Source organism: Kogia breviceps, chromosome 14 (assembly GCF_026419965.1).
Source record: "Kogia breviceps isolate mKogBre1 chromosome 14, mKogBre1 haplotype 1, whole genome shotgun sequence".
Classification (NCBI taxonomy): Eukaryota; Metazoa; Chordata; class Mammalia; order Artiodactyla; family Physeteridae; genus Kogia; species Kogia breviceps.
Window position 1 is genome coordinate 81,650,169 of NC_081323.1, and position 24,598 is coordinate 81,674,766.

The window sequence follows — 24,598 nt, forward strand, 5'->3', positions numbered from 1 at the left end:
CAATGGTGTGTTAGGTTCTGCTTTATAACAAAGTGAATCAGCTATACATATACATATATCCCCATATCTCCTCCCTTTTGCGTCTCCCTCCCACCCTTCCTATCCCACCCCTCTAGGTGGTCACAAAGCACAGAGCTGATCTCCCTGTGCTATGCTGCTGCTTCCCACTAGCTATCTATTTTACATTTGGTAGTGTATATATGTCCATGCCACTCTCTCACTTGGTCCCAGCTTACCCTTCCCTCTCCTCATGTCCTCAAGTCCATTCTCTACATCTGTGTCTTTATTCCTGTCCCACCCCTAGGTTCTTCAGAACCATTTTTTTTTTAGATTCCATATATATGTATTAGCATACGGTATTTGTTTTTCTCTTTCTGACTTATTTCACTCTGTATGACAGACTCTAGGTCCATCCACCTCCCTACAAATAACTCAGTTTCGCTTCTTTTTATGGCTGAGTAATATTCCACTGTATATATGTGCCACATCTTCTTTATCCATTCATCTGTCGATGGACACTTAGGTTGCTTGCATGTCCTGGCTATTATAAATAGAACAAGCATTTATATTTCAAAGCACCATCAAGAAAGTGAAAAAACAACCCACAGAATGGAGGAAAATATTTGCAAATCATTTATCTGATAAGGGACTAGTTTCCAGAATATATAAAGAACTCTTATAACAACAATAAAAAGATAAGTAACTCATTATTTAAATATGAAAAGGATTTTAATAAACATTTCCCAAGAGAAGATATACATGCAAATGGCCAATAAGCACATGAGAAAAAAGTTCAACATCATTAGTCACTAAGAAAATGAAAATCAAAACCACACTGTGATGTATCAAAACCACCATATGGCTATAATAAAAAGAAAGATGATAAAAAGTATTGACAAGAATGTGGAGAATTAGAACCTTCATACATCGCTGACAGAAAATAAAAAATGGTGCAGCCACTTTGGAAAATAGCTTGGCAGTATCTCAAAAAGTTAAACAAAGAAGTTGCCAAAGGAGAAATTCTCCTCTTATGTATATACCCAAGAGAACTGAAAATATATGTTCACATAAAAACATGTACATAAATGTTTATAGCAACATTATCCATAGTAGCCCCAAAGTCGAATCAACCGTCATACCCATCACTGATGAATGCATAAATATAACGTGTTATACCCATACAATGGAATAACATTCAACTATAAAAATGAATGAAGACTTATAAATGCTACAACATGGATGAACTTTGAAAACATTTTGCTAAGTGAAAGAAGCTAGTCACAAAAGGTCACATGTCATATGATTTCATTTATATGAAACGTAATTTGTAAATAAGCAAATGTTAATTTGGAAATAAGCAAATCCATAGAGACAGAAAGTGGTTGCCAGGGGCTGGGAGGAAGGGAGAATAAGTGCCTGCTAACGGATATGGAGTTTTTGGGGGGAGATGAAAATGTTTATGAGATTAGAAGATGGTTGCACAACTTCGTGAATATACTAAAAACAATTGAATTGTTTCCTTTAAAAAAAAAGTGAATTTTATGGTATGTGATATAAAAAAGAAAAAATAGAAAAATCTGAATGAGTCTATATCTACTAAAATTTATGTTTTACAGTTAAAACTTTCCAACAAGGAAAAATCTCAGGCCCAGATGGCTTCACTAGTAAATTCTAGCAAGCAATTAAGAATGAGGTAATACCAATCTCAAAAAAACTTTTACAGAACATAGAGAGAATACTTCCCCACTAATTTTATGAGGCAATGTTACTCTGATACCAAAACCAGACAAAAACATTACAAGGAAAAAAAAAAACCTTAACAAATGTAGACAAGGGATCAGCAAACCATGGCCTAGAGGTCAAAAGCAGCGTGCAAACTGTTTACATAAATAGTGTTTTATGAAAACACAGCCATGGCCATTCATTTGTGTATTGTCTATTGCTGCTTTCATGCTACAGTGGCAGAGCTGAGGAGTTGTGATGCAGATTACATGGTCTGCAAAGTCGCAAATATTTACTACCTGACTCTTCACAGAAGAAGTTTAGTGATTCCCTGCTATGGACAAATAGCTCTCATGAATAAAGATGCAAAAATCCATTAGCAAGATTAGCAAATCAACCAAGAAACATACAAAATAGATAAAACATCAAGCCAACTTGAATTTATCCCAGAAATGCAATGTTTACAAAAAGAAAAGAAAAAAAAAATCAATGTAATACAACATATTAATGAATAAAGGTTAAAAACGACATAGTCTTCTCAATAGCGGCAGAAAAAAGCATTTGATAAAATTCAACATCCATTCATGATAAAAACACTTTGCAGCAAACTAAAAATAGACAGGAAAGTTTCCCATCCAGCATGTAAGAAGTTTGGAAGCCATCGCTCTGTCCTAACAGTAAGTAGAAGACCAAAGGAGCTGAAGTATCCACAACTTCAGATCCATCAGAGAAGTGAGGTCACAGGGAAAGTTGCTGTCCACTCCCACTCCCCAAACTTCAGAGACTAGCAGATGAATGCAGAGAATCTCAACTTACCAGAGCAGAGACCAATACTGGGGTGCGGAAAACTCAACTACAATGACAAACTGCTGGAGGCTCAGTGTGTTCCTTTTACCCGGTACATCATGTCCAGCTATCAAGAAATAAACTACAAGGCATACTAAAAGGCAAAAAAAAAAAAAAATAGTCTGAAGAGACAGAGCAAGCATCAGAACCAGACTCAGATATGACAGGGATGCTGGAATTATCAAAACAGGAATTTAAAGCAACTATGATCACTATGCTAAGGGCTCTAATGGATAAAATAGACAGCATGCAAGAATAGATGGGCAATGTAAGCAGAGATGGAAATTCTAAGAAAGAACCAAAGAGACATGCTAGACATCAAAAGCACTGAAACAGAAATGACGAATGCCTTTGATAGGATTATTAGTAGACTGGACACTGCCGAGGAAAGAATCTTTGAGCTTGAGGATGTCTCAGTAGAAATCTCCAAAACTGAAAAGCAAAGAGAAAAAAGACTGGAAAATAAAACCTAGAGTAGAACAGAACTGTGAGACAGTTATAAAAGGTGTTAACATATGCATAATGGGAATCCCAGAAGGAGAAGAAAGAGACAGGAACAGAGAGAATTTCTGAAACAATAATGACTGATAATTTCCCCAATTAATGTCAGACACCAAACACAGATCCAGGAAGCTTAGGGAACATCAATCAGGATGAATGCTGAAAACTACACCCAGGCATATTATATTCAAACTACAGAAAGTCAAAGATAAAGAAAAATTCCTGAAAGAAGCCAGGGGAAAAAGACACCTTACCTACAGAAAAAAAAAGATGAGAATTACATCCAACTTCTCAGAAACTATGAAAACAGGAAGAGAGTGGAGTGAAATACTTAAAAGTATTAAGAGAAAAAAACCCCCACCAATCTAGGATTCTAGGTGGAAATTATCCTCCAAAAGTGAATGAGAAATAAAGCCTTTCTCAAACAAAAATTGAGAGAATTTGTTTCCAGTAGACCTGCCTTGCAAAAAATGTTTTTTTTGTTTGTTTTTTGTTGTACGTGGGCCTCTCACTGCTGTGGCCTCTCCCGTTGCGTAGCACAGGCTCCAGACGTGCAGGCTCAGCGGCCATGGCTCACGGGCCCAGCCGCTCTGCGGCACGTGGGATCTTCCCGGACCGGGGCACGAACCCGTTTCCCCTGCATCGGCAGGTGGACTCTCAACCACTGCGCCACCAGGGAAGCCCTCAAAAAATGTTTTTAAAAATTGCTTAGAGAGAAGGAAAATGATAAAGATCAGAAACCCACTTCTACATAAAGAAAAGAAGTGCATTGGAGAAAGAATAAGTGAAGGTTATATAAAAACTTATTTTTCTTATTCTTAATTGATCTAAGATAATAGCTTGTTTAAACTAATAACACCAGCAATGTATTCAATTATATATATATATATATACACATATATGTGTATACTTATGTTTAAGTGTAATGAAGGATGACAAAAATACAAGGGACAGGAGGGAGGAATTAGGATTATCTTGTTAAGGTACTTGCACTACCTGTGAAGTGGTATAGTATTATTTGAAGGTAAACTTTGATTGGTTGTAAATATATATTGCAAATTCTAGGGCAACCACTAAAAAATGAAGTATTAACTGATATGCTAAGAAAAGAGAGAATATGGAATAATAAAAAGGCTCAATTAAAGCCACAAAAGGCAGAAATGATGAAAGGGTAAATTCTCCAAGAAGACGTAACAATCGTTAATGTGTACATGGCTAACAACAGAGCATCAAAATATGTGAGGCAGGGCTTCCCTGGTGGCGCAGTGGTTGAGAATCTGCCTGCCGATGCAGGGGACACGGGTTCGTGCCCCGGTCCAGGAAGATCCCACATGCCGCGGAGCGGCTGGGCCCGTGAGCCATGGCCTCTGAGCCTGCGCGTCCGGAGCCTGTGCTCCACGATGGGAGAGGCCACAGCAGTGAGAGGCCCGAGTACCGCAAAAAAAAAAAGAGTAGAAATCAATGCAATTGAAAACAGAAAATCAATGAAACCGAAAACTGGTTCTTTGAAAAGATCAACAAAATTCATAAGCTTCTAACTAGGCTCAGAAAAGAAGAGGAAGAGGACTCAGATTACTAATATCAGAAATTAAATAGGAGGCAGCCCTAAAGCTCCCCCTGGACATTAAAAGGATAACAAAGAAATATTATGAACAACTCTATGCCCACAAATTTGATAACCTAGATGAAATGGATCAATTCCTTGAAAGACACAATCTGCAAAACTCACACAAGAAGAAATAAACAATTTGAATAGGCCTATATCTATTAAAGAAATTGAGTCCATAATTAATAACCTTCCAAAATAGACAGCACCAGACCCACCCAGATGGGTTCACTGGTCAACTCTAGCTATGAATTCAGTTTCTTCAATAAACATGGGACGATTTGGGTTAACTATTTAATCATTTCGGAAGTTTGTTGTTACTGAGGAATTGATCCTGTGGGCTCCATTGGGATGTCTCATGTCACTACCATAGGTTTGCAGCCTGAGAGGCTGGAGGGAAAAAAAGAAAAATTCTCTCCTCTCTCTGAGCATTAGGAGGTCCCTTTCCTGCTCCTCCAGCGGGAACTGGAAGGTTTCTCCTGGCCTTCTCACTGTTCATGGCAACACCAGTTCTTGGTTTCAGGCTGTATTGTGCTCAGGCTGGAGGATACTAGAGGAAAAATATGGGTAGACTCACCACTGATTCAGTGGTGCTCCAAATTGTCTTTTTTTCCAATGTTCCTACTACTATGGACTTTTCAGAGTCCTCGGATAGTTGTTCCATGTATTCTGTCCAGATTGTACAGCTGTATTCAGCAGGAGACAGGGTGGAGTGCACTTACTCCATTTTACCCAGAACCAGAGCCTAAAGATTTCTTCAGACATACAAAACTGAAAGAATTAATCATCATCAGATCTTCGCTTCAAAAAAATGTTAAAGGAAGTCTTTCAGACAGGAGAAAAATGATACCAGATGAAAATATGGATGAACATAAAGGAACTGAGAGCATCACAAATGGTGTGTGGATAAACATAAAACAGTCTTTTTCTTATTTTTAAAATATTTTCAAAAGGGAATTGACTACTTAAAGCAAAAATAACAGTGTATTGTGGTGTCATAACATGTTGAAGCAAAATATATGACAACAAAAGCACAAGGGGAAGGGGAAAGATGGAAGTACAATGTTGTAATGTTTTTATACTATATTTTAAGTGTATAATGTTATTTGAGGGTAGACTAATAAGTTAAAGATGTACACGATGTCATAAAACAATCCCTAAATAATAAAAAACTAAGATTTATACCTAATAAACAAAATAAAATCAAATACAATCAGAAAAAAATATTCAATTAGTTCAAAAGAAACCCAAAAATGAGGGAACAGGGAACAAGGAAAAGATGGGTCAAAGAGAAAACAAATATCAGGATGGCAGATTTAAGTCCCACCATATCAATAATTATATAAAATATAAATGGTTCATAGGACAGGTGGCAAACTATGGCTTGCAGGCCAAACCCTGCCTGCAGCATGTTCTTACATGGGCCTCAAGCTAAGAAAGGTTTGTCCATTTATAAAGTATTGTTAAAAAAGGAAGCAAAGGAGTATGTAGCAAAGACCATATGTGGCCCACAAACCCTAAGTTATTTATTAATTGTCCTTTACAGAAAACGTTCTTCAACTGCTGGTCAAAATGCCCCAGTTAGGGCTTCCCTGGTGGCGCAGTGGTTGAGAGTCCGCTTGCCGATGCAGGGGACACAGGTTCGTGCCCCAGTCCGGGAAGATCCCACATGCCTCGGAGCAGCTGGGCCCGTGAGCCATGGCCGCTGAGCCTGCGCGTCCGGAGCCTGTGCTCCGCAACGGGAGAGGCCACAGCGGTGAGAGGCCCACGTACCGAAAAAAAAAAAAAAAAAAAATGCCCCAGTTAAAGGGTTAAAAGGCAGAGACTGTCAGATTGGATTAAAAAGTAAGACCTAACTATGATGCCTACATAACCAGTATAGTAAAAGAATGAAAAAAAATACCATACCAATACATACCAAAACTTTTGGGATGGAGCTAAAGTAGTGCTATAAATGAGGGACATTTATAACTACAAATTCCTAAAATGAAAAGGAAGAAAGATCTCAAATCAACAACCTAATACTCTATCAACGCATTAAGAAAGTAGGGGGTAAAGAGCAAACCAAACCCAAAGGAAGTAGAAGGAAGGAAATAATAAATATTAGCATAGAAATAAATGAAACAGAGACAATAAAATCAATAGAGAGAATGAACAAAACCAAAAACTGGTTCTTTGAAAAGATCAACAAAATTGACAAATCTTTAGCCAAACTGATGAAAAAAAAAAGAAAGAAGACTCAAATTACCGAACTCGAGAATGACAGAAGGGATATTAATACAGATCTTATAAAAATAAAGAGGATTATAAGAAAACACTATGAACAATTGTATGACAACAAATTAGATAACCCAGATGAAATGGATAAATTCCTAGAAATGCACAAACTCCCAAAAGTGACTGAAAAAGAAAAAGTAAATCTGAAAAAGCATGTAACAAGAAATTGAGTTAGTAATCAAAACAATTTCAACAAAGAAAAGCCCAGAACAAGATGGTTATACTGTTTAATTTTACCAAATGTTTAAAAAAGAATTAACACCAATCTCTCTCAAACTCTTTCCATAAAGGAGATGAGAACACTTCCTAAGTCATTCTGTGAGGCCAGCATTTCCCAGATTCCAAAGCCAGACAAAACTATCACAAGAAAATAATGATAGACCAATATTCCTTATGAAAATAGATGGAAAATCCTCAATAAAATATTAAAAAACTGAATCTAGCAGCATACAAAAATGATTATACAAGCTAGATGTGACCTGTATCACAAAAATGTGACCAGGTTGGATTTATCCGAGGAATGCAAGCATGGTTCAATATACAAAAATCAATCTGTGAAATACACCATATTAACAAAATAAAGGGAAAACACATAATAATCTTAATAAATGTAAAAAAAGAATTTAACAAAATCTAATACCCTTTCCACATAGAAACACTCAACAAACTAGAAATAAAAGAGAATTTCCTCAATGTGATGAAAGACATCTATGAAAAACCCAGAGACAACATAATATTTAATAATTATGAAAGACTGAACATTTATTTCCCTAAGATCAGGAACAAGACAAGAATATCTGTTCTTACCACTTCTGTTCAACATTGTTTTAGAGGTTCTAGCCAGGACAATAAGGAAAGAAAAGATACAAAGGCATCCAGATTAGAAAAGAAGTAAAACCAGATCTATTTGCAGGTAACAGGAGCATATTCACTGAATGATACTTTCTACAGTGTGAATGAACCTTGAAAACATTATGCTAATTGAAATGAGCTAGACACAAAAGACCAAATACTGTATGATTCCATTAATATGAAGTATCCAAAATAGTCAAACCCATGGGGACACAAAGTAGGTTAATGGTTTCCAGGGGCTGGAAAATGGGAGAATGTGGAATGACAGCTTAATACGTACTGGGTTTCCTTTTGGACTGGTGAAAATGAAATTAGACAGTGATGATTGTCACACAATATTGTGAATGTACTAAATGCCACTGAATTTTACATTTTAAAATAGTTAAGATGGTAGATTGTATGCTCTGTGTATTTTATCACAATAAAATGTTACCAATAAGAGAAGAAATAGATAAGCCACAGACTTGAAAAAAAATATTTGTAAGACATATATCTGACAAACGACTTGTATCAGAATATATAAATAACTCCTACCAAACAAATAATTTAAAAAATTAAAACCCAATTTAAGAAACAGGCAAAACACCTAAACATGAGACACTTCTCATATGAAGTTTTATAAATGATAACAAGTTCAACATAATTGTCTGCAGGAAAATGCAAGTTAAAATCACAATGAGGGCTTCCCTGGTGGCACAGTGGTTAAGAATCCACCTGCCAGGGCTTCCCTGGTGGCGCAGTGGTTGAGAATCCGCCTGCCGATGCAGGAGACACGGGTTCGTGCCCTGGTCCGGGAAGATCCCACATGCCGCGGAGCAACTAAGCCCGTGAGCCATGGCCGCTGGGCCTGCGCGTCCGGAGCCTGTGCTCCGCAGCGGGAGAGGCCACAACAGTGAGAGGCCCGCATACCGCAAAAAAAAAAAAAAAAAAAAAAAAAAAAAAAGAATCCACCTGCCAATGCAGAGGTCACGGGTTCGAGCCCTGGTCCAGGATGATCCCACATGCCGCGGAGCAGCTAAGCCCGTGAGCCACAACTATCGAGCCTGTGCTCTAGGGCTCACGAGCCACAACTACTGAGCCCATGTGCTGCAACTACTGAAGCCCGCATGCCTAGAGCCCGTGCTCCACAACGAGAGAGGCCATCGCAATGAGAGGCCCGTGCACCGCAACGAAGAGTAGCCCCCACTCGCCACAACTAGAGGAAAGCCCACCTGCAGCAAGGAAGACCCAATGCAGCCAAAAATAAATAAGTTTATTTTTTAAAAAAAGGAAATATTGAACACCAGTTAATAGGTTTTCCTGTTATGGTGGTATGGGTTACCAACTCTGAAACAATTTTCTTGTATTCTAGCCTTGAGCAAATAAATACAAAATGGGAGCTACTTTTCTCATTGTTGGAGGGAAGCACACATACATGAAAAGGAGAAGTTTAGAAGTATACTAGGTTGTTGGATAGGAATTGGGTGTATCAGTACGAACTCACAATTTGGGGAGGTTTTGGGCCTTGCCTCTCAGCATGCAGGATCTTAATTCCCTGACCAGGGATCAAACCTGTGCCCCCTGCAGTGCTGGGAGCCCCAACCACCGGACTGCCAGGGAATTCCCAAACTAACAGCTTTTAATGTGTGTGTCTATGTGTCTGTGTTTGTGTATCTGTCTCTGTGTGTTTATGTCTGTGTGAATGAAGATTAAATGATACAGCAAATGGGGCAAAATGTAAACAAGCAATGACTCCAGGATAAAACAATTGCAAGGGAGTTCCTTGTAATATTCTTTTCGCTTTTCTGTAAGTAATAAATTATTTCTAAATAAAAAGTCTCAAAAACCAATAAAGTGAATGGGCAAAGATAGCCTACAGGGACGCAGAGAGTGAAGATGCTTTTGAGAACCACCCCACCCAAGGATGCTTAGGAAGCGAGGTCTACTTTACACGAGAAGATCTGTGAGCATCCACACGCTCAATACGGTATACCTTCCAGAATCGAGGAGAAATGCCACGTGGATTTTCCCATTTGGAAGAGGCAGTGGCAGCGGCGGCCCGACAGAAAGAAAAGAGGCCAGGCCAAGAGCCAGGGTACCTGGGCCCACGTTCCAGCTTGCCCCAGCCTCAGAGGATGGCCCCGGTCCTCTGGACCTCACCGTTCTGTCCATACGGTGAAGTGGCTAGAATCTCCAGCCACTCTGTTTTCACCACTCTGGATGGTCCCGAAGCCGGAATGGCGCTCGTCAGCGGCTCAAAGACCCGCTGCAGCCCCCGTGGGGGTTTCCACTTTCCAGGAATCAGTCTCTCCTCTTGCACAGGCCGCCTCTTGGAACGCCTTCCCTGCCTTGTCCTGAGGCCAGCCTCGAGCTCGTGATGTGATTTTCCAGGCCAAAGCATCTCCTTACCCTCAGAGCCTCCAGCTCCAACTCAACCCTGCCGCAGACTCGGGACTGCCCTGCCCCAAGTCTGCAAACGTTCAGCAGCCGGACGTTCTGACCTTCGGCGTGCTGGCCACAGAGAGATGCGTGACCTCAGGGCCCAGAACTCCCTGGGCTATGACTCCACAGAACGGGATTCACCTGCTGGTCACATCTGCTCACACCCAGCTGTCTACCCTGGAGTCCTGGCGATTCCCTCCACAGGCTCCAGCCTTCCGAGGCCAGAGAGAATATTCTTTCGTTCATTGAACACATTTTTATGCTGGGTGTTTTGGGTAGGGTGAGCACACACGGACCCAGAGAGCTTACATCACAAAAGGACAGGAATGTATACTTGCTCCCAGGGAGAGGTGGTCCATAGGAGAGGAAGTAGAAGCTACTCGTTTCCTAGGCCAGAAGAGGAGAAGGGAGTTTTGGTCCCTAAGAACAGGAAGTGCAAAGGCCCTGAGGGCATGTCAAGTTCAAAGGATAGAAAAAGGTCCGTGTTACTGGACCGGACATGCAGGAAGGTCAGATATGCTTGTCACTCATGGGATGACACGAGTACGTTTGCATTTGCAAAGATGCCCTGACTACAGAGTAGAAGGGATACAGAGGAGAGTGGGCTCCCCACTTAGGAGCTATTACAGACAAGTAGGTGATGGAATTGGGGGCTCAGACAGGTGAGTCCTCCCCAATGTCCCAACAGAAGGTGGTGCCACCAGGCTCCCACCCGCCTGGGGACACGCCAGGGGCGATCTGAGCCATAGCTGCCTCTACCCCTCTATGGGGACTCAGCCAGCCCACAGGAGAGCCTTATGCCTCAGTCTCCCGCCAGGCACTCCTGTTCTGTGACCTGTCCCAAATATCACTCTTTTAAAAACAACAAGAAAACGGCTCTATTAAGATATAATTCCCACACCAGACAGCTCACCCATTCAGTGGTTTTTAGTATACTGACAGATATGTGTAACTAACCATCAGTGTAGTGCATTTCAGAACACTTTCATCACCTCTAAAAGAAACCCCGGATCCTTTAGCTCTCACCCGCTGCCTCCCTCCCAGCCCCCCACCAGCCCCAAGCAACCACCAATCAACTTTCTGTCCCTGTAGGAAGGGCATGGTCTTTGCCCCCCTGCATCTGGGGGCTGACTCCCACCCCAGTGCCCCAGGTGCTGAGCAAGTCTATTATGTCGACCAGCAGGGTTAGAGTTCCAGGGCCACCACTGAGCCTGCCCTACCCTCGGATGCCAGCTAAGCCCCCCGTCTGACTCCTGGGACAGCAGCTGGCAGCTCCTCCTGTCACCTCTGCCCAGCCCCTCCTTTTCAGCTGGACGCGGGGAGTGTCTGTTCTACCTGCCCCATAAGCCAGTGTCTTAGGAGCAGCATCTCCAAACCCCAAGGCTAGACCCCTGGGGCTTCCATTTAGGGCCTGCTTTTGCCCCTTCCCCTGTCCCGGGGCCAGATCCCAGACCTGCTACAGCCAGCTAGCCAAAGCCCGTTCCTCACCTCTCCAGCTCTCTAGGGTAGGCCCTCCATTCTCCCCATTCCCCCCTCCTAGGATCCGCACTGACCTTCCTAGAGGCCTTTGGCGGGGGCGTCTCCATCTCAGAAACACAAGGGGAGGCCAGGTGGCCGCCCAGCAGGTGGACAGGATGTCCATGGGCGTCAGCCCTCCCTGTCTTTCAGTAGCTCACACTTTTTCCCACGGAAAAGCCATTTCATCTGGTTTGGAGGCACTGATCCTTCCCTTCCCCCGCTCCGAGAGGTAGTCTTGTGACTCAAGCCTGAGTGAAATACAAAGAGAAAGGGAAAGAGAGAGAGGGGGAGAGAGCTGGGAAGCGGATGGCGCTGGGCTGGATGATGGTGTCCACGGTGGGTACTTTCAGGACAGGAAGCCCCGTAGTGATCGCTGCAGCAGGACGATTGGTCTCCTCTGAGATTTGATGTTTGGCAGCTGAGAGGAAGACTGTCTTTCTTCCTTTTGTACTGAGAAGTTTAATGATAGACACCGGCCTTTCCCAGCTCATGGAGAGAGCTTGTCTGAGAGGGACACCAGCACACGTGGCAAGGCACAGTCGAAAGCTAGAGAGAGAGAAACCCGGTCACGTAATTTCCACTCCAGCACCTGGCCCCACCCTTGGACTTCCCAGCTACCCGGGTCGATAACTTCTTTTTCTGCTTAAGTCATTTGAGTAGAGCTGCAGTCACTCGTGACCAACGCTTGCTGGCATCCGTGGGAAGCTGGGTTAGGTGGACTTTAAGGCCCCTTCCAGCCAGCAACTTGGACTGTCAGTGTTGCCCAGGGCCCACCCTCAGTGCTGTCCTCTTCTGGCTCTGCCCTTTCCAGGACCAACCCATCCACACCAGCTTTGATGGCTGTCAACGTGCTCTAGACTTGGAGAGCAGACAATGTGAGACATCCTCTCCACTGAAGAGCCCGGTGACCTCCCTGGGTCCCTGGCCTTGGTAGGCTCTCCTGTCCAGCAACTGGCTCATGGCCCCTTTTCAGAGGACCACCCTTGGGCTGCTGGAGGCTTCCCTGCACTTGCAGAGAGTTTAGATGCCAGGAATTTCCCCACCCCTTGCTGCCACGGTCCCCAACCACTGGCTGACACTGGCAGAAACAATCGCTCTCAGCAAAGTCCAACCTGCCTGCCTCAGGCCAGGAAGCATAAGTACAGTCCAGAGTCCCCACAGGGTCAGGCTGCTGGGGCTTATGCCTGAGATCACACTTTTTGGCTTGACTTCCTTCCCTGTGCTGTCCTATGCCCCCCACCATCCCTTCCCAGGCTCCCCTGGGAGCACTTCCTTGATAAATCATTCACACAAAACTTTGCATCTCAGGGTCTGCTTCTAAGAAACCCAACCTCAGACAACTCCCAAGCCTGAAACCCCAAGTCTAGGTTTTTACCACAAACCCCAACCTGCTTAACCAAACTCCTCTGGACGTGTCCAGCTGGTCAGCCCTCCAAACTCCATAAGCCCCACACCGAGATCATCCTTTTCTATCCCAAGCCTCCTCCTCCTGCTCCCTGCCCACTCTGTCTCCCAGTCCCAAAGTGAGGACATCTCCTCAAGCCTCATCAGCACCCTCCATCTACACTATCCAGCCAGTTCCCCGAGATTCTGTCTCTTCATCGTCTCATGGTTTTCCCTTTCCTTACCTACTTCTCTTTCTTTAAGGACTATCCCACCCAATCTTCTCCACCATGGCCCAAGTCCAGATATCTGGACTTGATATTTGTAACCGCCCTCCATGGCTCCCCATCGTCTTCAAGTTAACGACTTCCCGGCCGTGTGTTTGAGACCCTCCAGGCTCTCGCTGATGCCTGCTCTGGACCCCGCTTCTGGCTGGGCGCAGGGAACACCGAGGGGACACGGCCAAGTCCAGCCTGGGTGAGGCCCTCGGGAAGACATCCTCCCCCGGCCCAGCCCTCCCTCCCCCCCCCCCCACCACACCAGGCAACCTCTCTCCTCCATGTCGAAAAAAGAATTTTCATAATTCAATTATTCAGAATTTTCTGGCACTCCATTTCACAATCTGATCCCTGTGGCTCTGTTTACCACTGGGTGTTTGTATTTTGAAGGTTTCTAGTTGGGCTTTGGGCAATCCAACATTTCAATGATCAGATGTGTCCTCTCGTGTCCTCTGGTTGTGTCTCCTTGGACCTCTTCTCAGAGTCCCTATGTCTGGCAACCAGCTTCCTGGGTAACATCATCAAGCAACCATCTGGATGACTTTAGACGGGGACCAGGGCAGGAAATCATTCCACAGGGTTGCCACCTCCCCCAGCCAGCACTCTTACGGGCCATCTGAGTCACGGCAGGCCAGCGTTCCTGGCCCGCCGCCACCCAGACACATGGGCCTCCACATGCGGGGTCCAGCAGGACCACTCCCCGGGCACCTGCCTGGTACCAGGCCCTCCTGGCTCCACCACCCTGGCTCCAGTCTTTCTCCCAGGGAACTTACATCGAAGTGGAAACAAAAAGAAGCAACAGGACCAAGTGCTTTCCACAGTTTACAGAGCGCTTTTGTATGCATGCATCCCATGGTGCCCCATAAGAGGTCTGGGAGGTGGGCGTGATTATAACCATCTCCGGCCAGAAATGAGGGCCTTGGGGACTTGGAAAGAGGAAGCAGGCTGCCTCCCCATCTCAGCCAGACAGCGGTGGTGGAGCAGGAACTCCAGCCCAGAACTTTGGCCTCCAGTGCTGTGCTTCTTTATGAATAAACAGATATATAAGCATAAGCAGGTGTGCACAGTAAGTGCCGAATTATGCAGAGCGTGATACAGACGTGGCGTCTGCGGGGGGTTACAGTGGTCCCGGGAGGTTTCCTAGGGGGCGGCCCGGAGTTGGAGCACAAATTGCAAGGAACTGGAGGAGCAGAAGTGAGGCTCAGACCTGGAGACAGGCAAGCGTGACGGCAGTAGCTCCCACAGGTGCCTTCCCGCATGCCCTGCGGCGGGGCCTCCTCCCCCTCACACAGGCAGTCACTCTCGCTCTCTCCATTTTACCCACCGGGAAGCCGAGGCTCAGAGATGCAGGGACTTGGGTAAGGTCACCCAGGCAGTGGAGGGGACGAGCCAGGGCATGAATCCAGTGAGTGGGGAGAAGCTGGGCCTTCTCAGCCTGTCGTGGGTGACAATCAGACCACTAGGGAGAGGACAGGGCACAAGGAGGAGCGGGGGGACCAGGGTCAGGGCCGAAGGCTGCAGAGCACAGACCTTACAGGTGAGGCGCGGCAGGCAGGCGTCAGCACCGCCGAGTGGGCGTGTGGCTTTGGCTCAATTCCAGCATCGGCTTTGCCAGGCCCTGTCTGTAGCCTTCCTGGTGAGCAGGCAGGACGGACAGATGGATGGGGAGTGCAGCTTTGGAGAGATGGTCTGAGCTGGTTCCCGCCCACCCGAGAGGAAGTAGCTACTCTGCTCAGTGCAGAGAGTGGTGTCCCGAGTATCTACTAGGTGTCAGGTATTGTCCTAAATGCTTCACTTGTATCAATGCAATTAATGATTATGAATATCAGATAAAGTAGGTAGATGGGTGCTTATTATTATTACCATCATGTTATAGAAGAGGAGATACAAGAACAGAGAAGTTAAGTACCTTGCCTAAGGTCACACAGCTAGCAAGTAGTGGAGTTAGATGTTGGCCTCAGGTAGTCTGGCTCCAGAAACCTGCTCTTAACTCTCTCTCTGAGATGTATCACTGCATCTCTTCCAGAGCGTTGTGGACACATTACACTACAGCACAAATAAATTAGCTTTCCAATCTTAAATGATCCACACCGTCTCCCCCCCCCCAGAAAAAAAAGTCCCACCAATCTTGTTCTCTCATTGTTTCCTGATGAATCTCCTTTCCCCAACAAGGGCACAAGCCCCTCCTAGTAGGGTCTGCCTCTCAGGGTATACCCCGTACACCCTTTTGTGACCTATCTATAGGTGGCCCCAGCCCCTGCAGTATTTGTTGGATGAAAGGGTTGACTGAGGCCTCACCACAAGTCACCCAGAGGCCGGCCAGGTGGCAAGTCTGAGTGTGAAATTTTCCAAACCGCTGCCTCAACCGGCTTTAGCCCTGAGTCCGGCCACCCCAGGAAAGATGAGCTCACCGCAGGGTCTACCCAGCGCCTCACAGGCTCTGAACTGCAACCAGTGCTGGGGCCCCTTCCAAATCCCTAACTCGAAAAACCTGTCTGTGAGCCCCGACCATGGAGCGTGTCCACCACGCACCATCGGTGCTAAGGAATGGTGCCCGAAGCTGTCTCGGCTGCAGCCCAGGTCCCAAAGCAGGGCCCGGAGCATGGCCTCGCAGCTGAGGGGAGAAGCGGCCAGAGCCGGCTACGGGGACTACGGATGGAGCTGCAGGCCAAACTGATTAGCAAAGGCAAGGTTGGGGGATGGAAGCCCAGCAACGATACTGAAAGGAGATGCTCAGGTTCAGGCCCATTGGGCTAGAGAGGAGTGGAGGCCCCCACCCCCAAAACATTGGAAAGGTGCTGAGGACAGTGCTTGGGTTCTCGGATTCGTTGCTGGGGGAAAGGAAATGGATAGAGTGAAGGAAGTGGGGACCCAGACTTGCATGGACGAGGAAAAGTGGAGCAGTTCTTGAGGTGGGCACTGCAGAGGGGAGAGAATGAGCTGAGGATGATGGAAAGGGCAACTGGGAAAGTGTGGATTGTGAGAGGTCTGGGGCTGCCCAAGCAGAGACATCCAACAAGCAGTTGCCCATTGGCCCACTTTTAGAAGGGAAGGCAGGGCTGAAGGTCAAGCCTTGGATTCCATATTCACTGGGTTGAGAGTCAAGGCTTTGGAAGGGAATGAGATGGCTGACGTGAACAGCTAAATCCAGTGGAGAAGGGGTCCAGAAGGGTCTTGGAGGGAGAGGGCTCCAGCTGGTGATTAAGAAGAGTTAAAGGACAAATGAAAGTTAAGTGAGGTGGAGATAAGCCAGAAGAGAAAACTCGCAGAATTCTTTGGAGTTGTGGAGTTCAAGAAGCAGTAGGCCAAACCAGAGTTCAGGTCGGATGGACACTGAGAAGAGGCCACTGGGTATAGAGAACAGGGCACCCACCCAAGAGTCAAGTGACCTAGAGAATCCTCTCCCAAACATATGCCAAGGAGAAAAAAGTCCATGCGTCGTATCAACCAAAACATGCGTACAAGAATGTTCATAGCAGGTCTATTCATAACGGCTCCAAGCTGGAAACAACCCAAATGCCCTTCAATTGATGAATGGATAAACAAAGCATGATATAGGCATACAGTGGAACTGTTTCAGTAATAAGAAAGGAATGAATTTCAGTTACATGCAATAACATGATGAGTCCCAAAAACATTAGACTGAACAAAAGTAGCCAGACTCAGAGGAAGACCCACTGTTTGACTCCATTTATATTAATAAGAAGTTCTACAACAGGCAAAACTAACTTACAGTGATAAAGGTCATAATAACTGAGAGAATGGGTAACTCTCCTGGAAGGCATATGAAAGGACCCCCTAAGGAACTGAAAATATTTTAGGTCTTCATCTGAGTGGCAGCTGCATATGAGTGTATACATATGCGAAATTCATCAAGCTATATACAGCTGTTGTAAATTTTGTCTGAATAAAAATGTAAAGTTAAGAAAAGGCAGAGACCATGTGAAATCATAGAAAATAATGGAAAGGGACAGTTAAAGAATCAGTCCTTCCACTGAAACAACCATAAGTTGGCAAAGATTGACTTAATCAGGTTTTTTGGGACTCTGGAATCTAATCAGCTACCAGGAAGATGCTTAAAGAAGAGAAAGAAAAACAATTTTAGCAAGAGAACACTGAGACATTTTCACCCACCTGACCCTCGTTTCTCATTCTCCAGCATGGTAGCAGCTATGGGGATGACAGCCTGCATTCCTGGTGTAACTTGCTAATGAAAGGGGGCTAATACAGACCTTGTTCTTAAAAACTGTAATTGTGTGTTTTGACCTGACTGGTAGATCCCTGAGGAATGGCTCAGAAGCTGACTCTTTTTTATGTGCTCCCGCCTCAACGCACACACACACACACACACACACACACACACACACACACACACACACACACACACACACACACACACCTGGAGTGACTTTCCAGGCAGCAGCAGCATCTGTGGAAGGATCTAAAGTCATATATACTTCATGCCCTCTTGGGGCAAAGAATGGCAGATGGGACAAGTGACTAACAGAACCCGGAAAGCCCAGGAAGGAGAAGAGAGAGAAGGACGGTTATTGGGGGTATAAGTTTGGCCCAGACATTTAAGGAAATCTCAGGCAGGTCACCTGCTGACCACTGAGACAGTAAAATAGAGATTTGAGAGACCGCACACAGCAAGGAATACAATATTTGCAAAAATAGTTCAAGTCACTAAAGAAATGGGCATCAAAATCAACCAAAGCAAACCCTGGGGAAGAAAGAAAATCTGATTTGCAGAGTTACTACATTATAATATTCAAAATGCCCAATTTTTGACAAAAATTATTAGGTATACAAAGAATCAAGAAAGTATAGCTCATTCATAGGAAAAAAAATTAATCAACAGAAACCATACCTGAGGAAGTCCAGCCATTAGACTACTAGATAAAGACTTTAAATATACTGTTTTAAATATACTCAAAGAGCTAAGGGAGGGACTTCCCTGGTGGCACAGTGGTTAGGGATCCACCTGCCAATGCAGGGTTTGAGCTCTGGTCCGGAAGATCTCTTAGTTGCTGTGGAGCAACTAAGCCCACGCACCACAACTACTGAAGCCCGCACGCCTAGAGCCCGTGCTCCACAACAAGAGAAGCCACCGCAGTGAAGAGTAACCCCTGCTCACCACAACTAGAGAAAGCCCGCGCACAGCAACAAAGACCCAATGCGGCCAAAAATAAATAAATAAATTTTTTTTAAAAAAGAGCTAAGAGAAACTATAAACAAAGAACTGAAGATATTGGGAAAACAATAGATTAACAAGATAAGAACATAACAAAGAGAAATTACTTTTAAAGAGGAACTAAATAGGAATTCTAGAGCTGACATGTATGATATACATATATTTAAAGTGCTGAAAGAATAAAACTGCCAACCAAGAGTTTTATACCCAGCAAAACTATCCTTCAGAAATTAAGACATTCCCAGATAAAAACTGAAGAATTTCATTGCTAGCAGCCCTGCTCTATGAGAAATGTTAAAGGGAGTCCTTCCTGAGGAGCCCTAGAAGGATCTGAGGGGTCGAGTTCCTAACCCCAGTCCTTCCCCCACCCCCATGTCTCCGAAGGTGACACGTGGAGGGACACACAGAAACTAACGGGCAGGGAGATCAATAGCCCTGAGATCTGGGGGTGAGATCCCAGCCCCTTGTGCTCTAAGTGGTGGCAGTGGGGGTCGGAGCCCCTGGTAGTCCCTTCACCCCAGTCCCACCCAAAGGTCCCCTGCGCTGCCTGCAGCTGGGAACTTAGGCACCGGCACTGCAAACCAGTGGCTCAGAGGTGAGAGTTCCCCTCTAGGGGAACCTGTACTTTCCTAATGAGGACCCAGAGCCTCAGAGAGGGGAGGTGATTCTGAGAAGGCCACACAGCTGCTGAAGAGCTGGGCCGGCCCCCAAAGCCAGGTCTCCTGAGACCCTGGCCCTCACTGTACCCCAACGCCACCCCCGGGGCTCTGGGGCAGACACGGGCATCATAGTTTGGGTGATGCAGGCTCAAGGCAGAAGAGGCTGGCACGTCCCAGCTGGGGGTCTTTTTCAGAGCCCCAGGCCCTCCTCTGGGAGTCACATGCAGTGAGCAGCTGGTCTCCCCTTCCCTGGTGAGCCGCCTTCATTCGGCTTGAAGGCACGCAGCTCTCAAAGCCCTAAGCAGGTTGCTCCATGGAGGACTGCACAGTGACCAGGAGCAGAGGGACATCCTGGGACAGGGAGTCCTGACTGCCGCACCTTTCAACCCCCACATTCCCGCCCTGGAGTCTCCGGAGCAAGACTGGACAGTGTGGCAGTCAGAGAGCTCTGAGCCATGAATGTCGTCCCCAGGGCGCTGTCAAAATTAAATTAATGTTTTTTTCCATTTCCCCATTATTGCAAACATATTGAATGCTGTTGCACAAACTCCATTTCTCCACTGGCTCCTCCACCCCCTGGTCTTCCAGCCTGGGCTTCCAGGGCAGGCCTGGAACAGGGTGGGGGACTGGTCTCATGCCCCCTCCCCAGCCAAATCCTCAAAGGCCCTGGTCCTCCAGAGTCAGAGCCAAGCGTCAGCCCAGGCCTGAGCCCGTAATCCCCTGACCACCCACCTGCTACCAGCCCTCCTGGTGCCCAGGCTCTCACCCGGCTCTGCCGCTCTCCCATGGGGTTAGAAATCCCAGAGGAGAATAAGTTTCCACACACGCCAGCCGTCAGCCCATGGCGAAAATGCTCAGAACTCAGACCTACCAGGACCCAGAGCCGCAAGGGCAGCTGGGGCCTCAGATTGCCACATCTCAGCACGGTCCCCACGGAGAATGCCCTCCCGGGCTCATTCATTCATTTGTTCAGTAAGTTCGTGGAGAGCACACCCTCTGGTCCAGGCCGTGGAGAGGCCAGAAGGATGGGTAGAGCCCTGCTCTCAGAGCTCACACTTGAGCGGGGAACACAGCCCGGCAGCGATGGCATACGGTGTGGTAAGTGCAGGCGCTGCAGGAGCACAGAAACCACCAGGAGGGGACTTTCAACTTGGACAGAGAGTTTGTCGAGAAAGGGAAGGAGTGGGAGGTGAAAGATTAGAAGCAAGAATCGGTAGGGCCTGGTTGGGGGTGATGGGTGCTTGAAGGTGGATGGAATACAAAGCGGGGGTGTTGGGTGGGTCAGGCTGGAAGGAAGGTCAAGGACCTGGCCACAGAGGGTCCCCCGGGGCCTGTGGGCAGTGGGGAGCCAGTGAAGGGCTTTGCCCGGGGGAGTGGAAGGGTCAAGCCTGCTTGTGCAGAAGCTCCCTCTGGCTCCCCGTGGAGGGCCAGCCGGAGGGGCAGAGACCAGTGGTGCAGGGGTTGCAAGAGTCTGGGCCACATCAGATGAGCTCAGAATGAAGGCGACGGCAGAGGGGAGAGAACAAAGTCATGGGATTGCATGGATTGGCCTTGGTCGATAGATGGGACCACGGGTGGGGGTGAGGGAGAGGGAGGAGTCTCGGGTGATGCCCGCATCTCTGCCCGAGAAGCAGGTAGGTGGTGGTAGGGGTAGCTTCACTGAAAGGGGGAGCCTTGGGGAGGAGCAGGGCTGGGGGAGCCCAGACAGCTGAGTGCGAGGGCCTGTGGGTCACCCTGGCGGGTGCATCAGCTTGGTTCTGGACGTCCTGGTCTGGAGCCCTGGGGAGAGCTGGAATGGCCATCCGATCCGGTCACCAGCCCCACTCTTTGATAATCAGGCTGCTGGCCCCAGGGAAGAGGACGGTGAGACGAGAAGGGGGTCTGCGCTGACCAGCAGTACAAGGAGAGGCTCAGAGGGCGGGTCTGGGGAGGCGGGAAGAGACCGGGGCTGGCGGGGGGTTAGGACGGGTGGGGTTGGGGTGCCACGGGCTTGGGGGGCAGGGGCACTTACCCACAAGAGCTCCAGCATCCATCCCTCCCTCCGTGGAGGACAGGGGACAGAAACCAGACTGGAGAGGGTTCTGGAGAGGGTGGACAGTGAGGAAGTGGGGGATGGGAAGTGTAGACAACCCTTTGAAGAAACTTGACCGTGGATGGATTGAGGGAGAAAGCTCGGGGCGAAGGGGGTACACCCAGAGGGAGTTTTTTCATTTGAAGATGAGGGAGAACTGAGAGTGGTGGTGTGCAGGGCTAGGAAGCAAGCGTTTGCAGACACGGGAGAGCAGGGAGATTTCTGGGGTGGGGAGGGCTCTGTGGCCAGAGGACACCCAGCGCTCAGTGGGCGGTTTTTGGACAAGGGCGCGAGCAGGCACAGACGGCAGGTGCAGGCTTGGGCGTCAGGCAGGCTCCCTTCGTGCTGGGAACAGAAGGGAAGGGGAGGCGGGGCAGGGGGATATTGCAGACAGAGAGGCAGGAGTCTCCACGCGGTGGTTTCTGTGCTTGGAGCAAGGCCAGGGCAGGAGGAGAGGGAGGCCCTCCAGCACCCGTGCCCCCAACGCTCGCCCCCCTCCATCGGCCGGGAGCACACAGACGCGTCGGGAGGGGGCCTGGAGCGGACACCGCCTGCCGTCGCCGTGTGGGACTGGAAGGGGCTCAGACCGAAGGCAGGGGGCCAGGGATCAGCGCAGCCCAGCTCTGGCTCCACACGTGGCCTGGAGCAGAACCCCCTGGCCCCTTGGAGCCTCCGCTTCCCCACCTGCAGAATGGGGCCTTGGCACCAACAGGCTGTCGGAGCAGAGTGCTGCGAAGTGACATTCCCTGAATCTCGCATTTCAGACCTGTGGAATTCCAAGAAGTCAATCCCGCATGATTCCAGGCTTCTAAAATTCTATAACATAATTTCTGTGTTGCCACCAGGGATGGGTCCAGCAGACATCTCTCCCCCCGCAAATTGCTCTGTCTGTGCATCCCAGCTGCCAGCTCTCCTTCCCTCCCTTTTCCCCATCAACTCTGGGCACGGCCAGCCTCGAACACGTCCCATGCGAGCCCTTGGCAGGCGGGGGCCATGATTCATGCCCCTCCAGCAGGCTTCGTGGCTCGCCCTCCCGCCAGAGTATGCAAGACATTCTTGGCCCCGCTGTTCGCTCGGGATTAGCAGGGCGGGGGCAGCCGGGGGAGGCAGACTGTGTTCTCTGTCCTCGGAGAGGGGGGGGGGGGAGGCATCCAGGCACAAGCGTGTCTGAAGTGGCCGCCAAGCTGGCCAGGGAGGGAACATGGCCCCATCAACAGAGGCCACGTCTGGGACCCAGACGGCGGGGCTGGGGTGGGGACATTCAAGGAAGGCTGCCTGCCACCTGCTCCGTGTCCAGGGAATGAAAAAGGGCCAGGAGTCGGGGGCAGGCGAGGCTGCTTACCCCAACCCCCAGCCCCCGTATCCGTCCATGAGCCCCTTCCAACCCCCAGAGGCCTCCCTGCCTGCAGGGGCCTGGTCCACCGCAGCTTGCTGCCCGGACCCCACGCTTGGCTAAGAGCCCCAAGCCTGCTCCTGGAGAGTCAAGGGGCAGACACTCAGCTGCCTCCCGTCTCTCTCCCTGAGTCAACTTCAGGTCTCCCTCCCCACTGCCTCCTTCTAGGACCGGGCCTCCATCCTCAGACCATCATTTCAGAACAAGACTATGTCTCCTTAAAAAGTAAGCCTCCCGAGTCAGGGCTATGGACACACACACACACACACACACACACACACACACACACACGTTGAGACAATGTCCTAGGACAGGGCCTTGCCCCCATCAGACCATCACCCCAGACCAGGGATGTACCTCCCCCATCAGACCAGCATCCCCAAGTTTCATGCCTCCCTCAGTGGTGACAGTAGAGGGTGGTATCGGAGACCACGGGCCGCCCAGAGAAGAGAGATGAAGGAGGTTGCTAGGTCCCCAACCACCTCGGGCTCAACTGGTCCCCTGAGGAATCTCTGTGCCAAAGACAGGTATAAATAGTTCCCGACTCGGGGCAGGAGGCCTGGGCTGGACCGGTTAGGGAGGGGAGGTGACTCTGGAGGAGGGTCTGCAGGCAGGGAAGGCTGAGAGGGGGCAGCTGGCAGCTGTTTTACATCTGATGAGGGGAAGCCCCCCCGCCTTGCAGGCTGGGGTGAAAACGCCTCCTCCTGCTTCTCCAGGGCTCAGCGGGGCTGTCCCCGAGCAGTCTTCAGCCCTGACCTGGGGCTCTGAGACGCCCTGGGGGCAGAGGAGAGGGCTCAAGCTTTGGGTCAGACCCACCTGAATCTAACTCCTGGACCCACTCTTACACGATTCGACCTTTCTGAGGCCAGCTTCGCTCATCTGGAAAACAGAGAGAGTAAACCCCTACCCCGGGGGTCCTTGAGGTCAGCAGGCAACATTTGTGAAACTCCTGGCAAACAGGCAGCTGGCTTGAAATCCACCGTGGTCTTTTCCCTCGGTTGGGCCACAGGTAACTCCAGGTGACAGGGGGGCCAAGACACAGCAAACAACGGACGCGAGTCCGGCCTGTCCCTCATCCCGTGTCCAGCTGCAGGTTCTCCAGGAAGCGGCTGAGACAAAGCAGAGTGGCAGGGCGGGGAGAGAGCTGGCGGGCCTTGGGAGGGACGGCCTCGGTGGCCGAGGGAGAAGACGGGCCCCCTCCAGCAGGAACCGGAATCCCTGGCACCTCGGGGCTTTCTCAGGAGTCCGTTCTCTCCCCAGACTCTGGCCAAGCGCCTGGTCAAGGCCTCCCTACACAGGGCAACGCCAGCATTGACCCAGACATGGTCATCCCTCCTGGAGCCCCGGGACCCAAGGAGAAGTCAAAGCCCACAGTGCAGTGGGACAGAACTGGGCAGCGGAGCTCTGAAAGTCACGCCTGGGAACGAGGGACCCAATACCAGCCCAGGACGGATGAGGGCAGGGCAGTCCATTCCCAGCCTCTGGGGAGAGGCTGGGCCTGTCGGCGATGGGAGGCCCAAAGTTTGGGTGCAAGTTCCCGAGTAGCATATCATGTTGGCCAGAGCCTCTGGGCCTCGGGGACACAGCATGGGGCTCAGGAGTCATGTGCACAGACGGGCAAGGAGCTACCTGACAATCGGAGGGTGGCTGGAATTATCCAAAACTGCAATGAAAAAGGAAAGATCACAGGGGACACAGAAAGGGAAGTGTTACTCTTGCTCTGCCTCATCTTCTGTCCCCCGAGACTGGGAGACAGAGGACTGGGTCGAAATCCTGACTGTGCCATAGACCAGCCGTAAGGCGTTGGACAAGATAATGTGTCTGGGCCTCAGTTTTCTCATCTATATAATGGGAGTGATGATAAAACTAAGGGCCAT

General features: G+C 48.5%; 1 long non-coding RNA gene across 2 annotated transcripts; it reads right to left on the reverse strand.

Annotated features, from left to right (window-relative positions):
* Window positions 1–389: 389 nt before the first annotated feature.
* LOC136792477 (uncharacterized) lies at window positions 390–24,077 on the reverse strand. 2 transcript variants are annotated; one of them, XR_010836308.1, is made up of 3 exons: window positions 23,629–24,077; window positions 11,779–12,289; window positions 390–541 (listed from the first exon to the last, which is right to left on the reverse strand). It is a non-coding gene; the product is annotated as an uncharacterized lncRNA (long non-coding RNA). The 2 variants fall into 2 exon arrangements; XR_010836307.1 differs by having other exon boundaries at window positions 23,538–24,077.
* Between the last annotated feature and the right edge of the window lie 521 nt (window positions 24,078–24,598).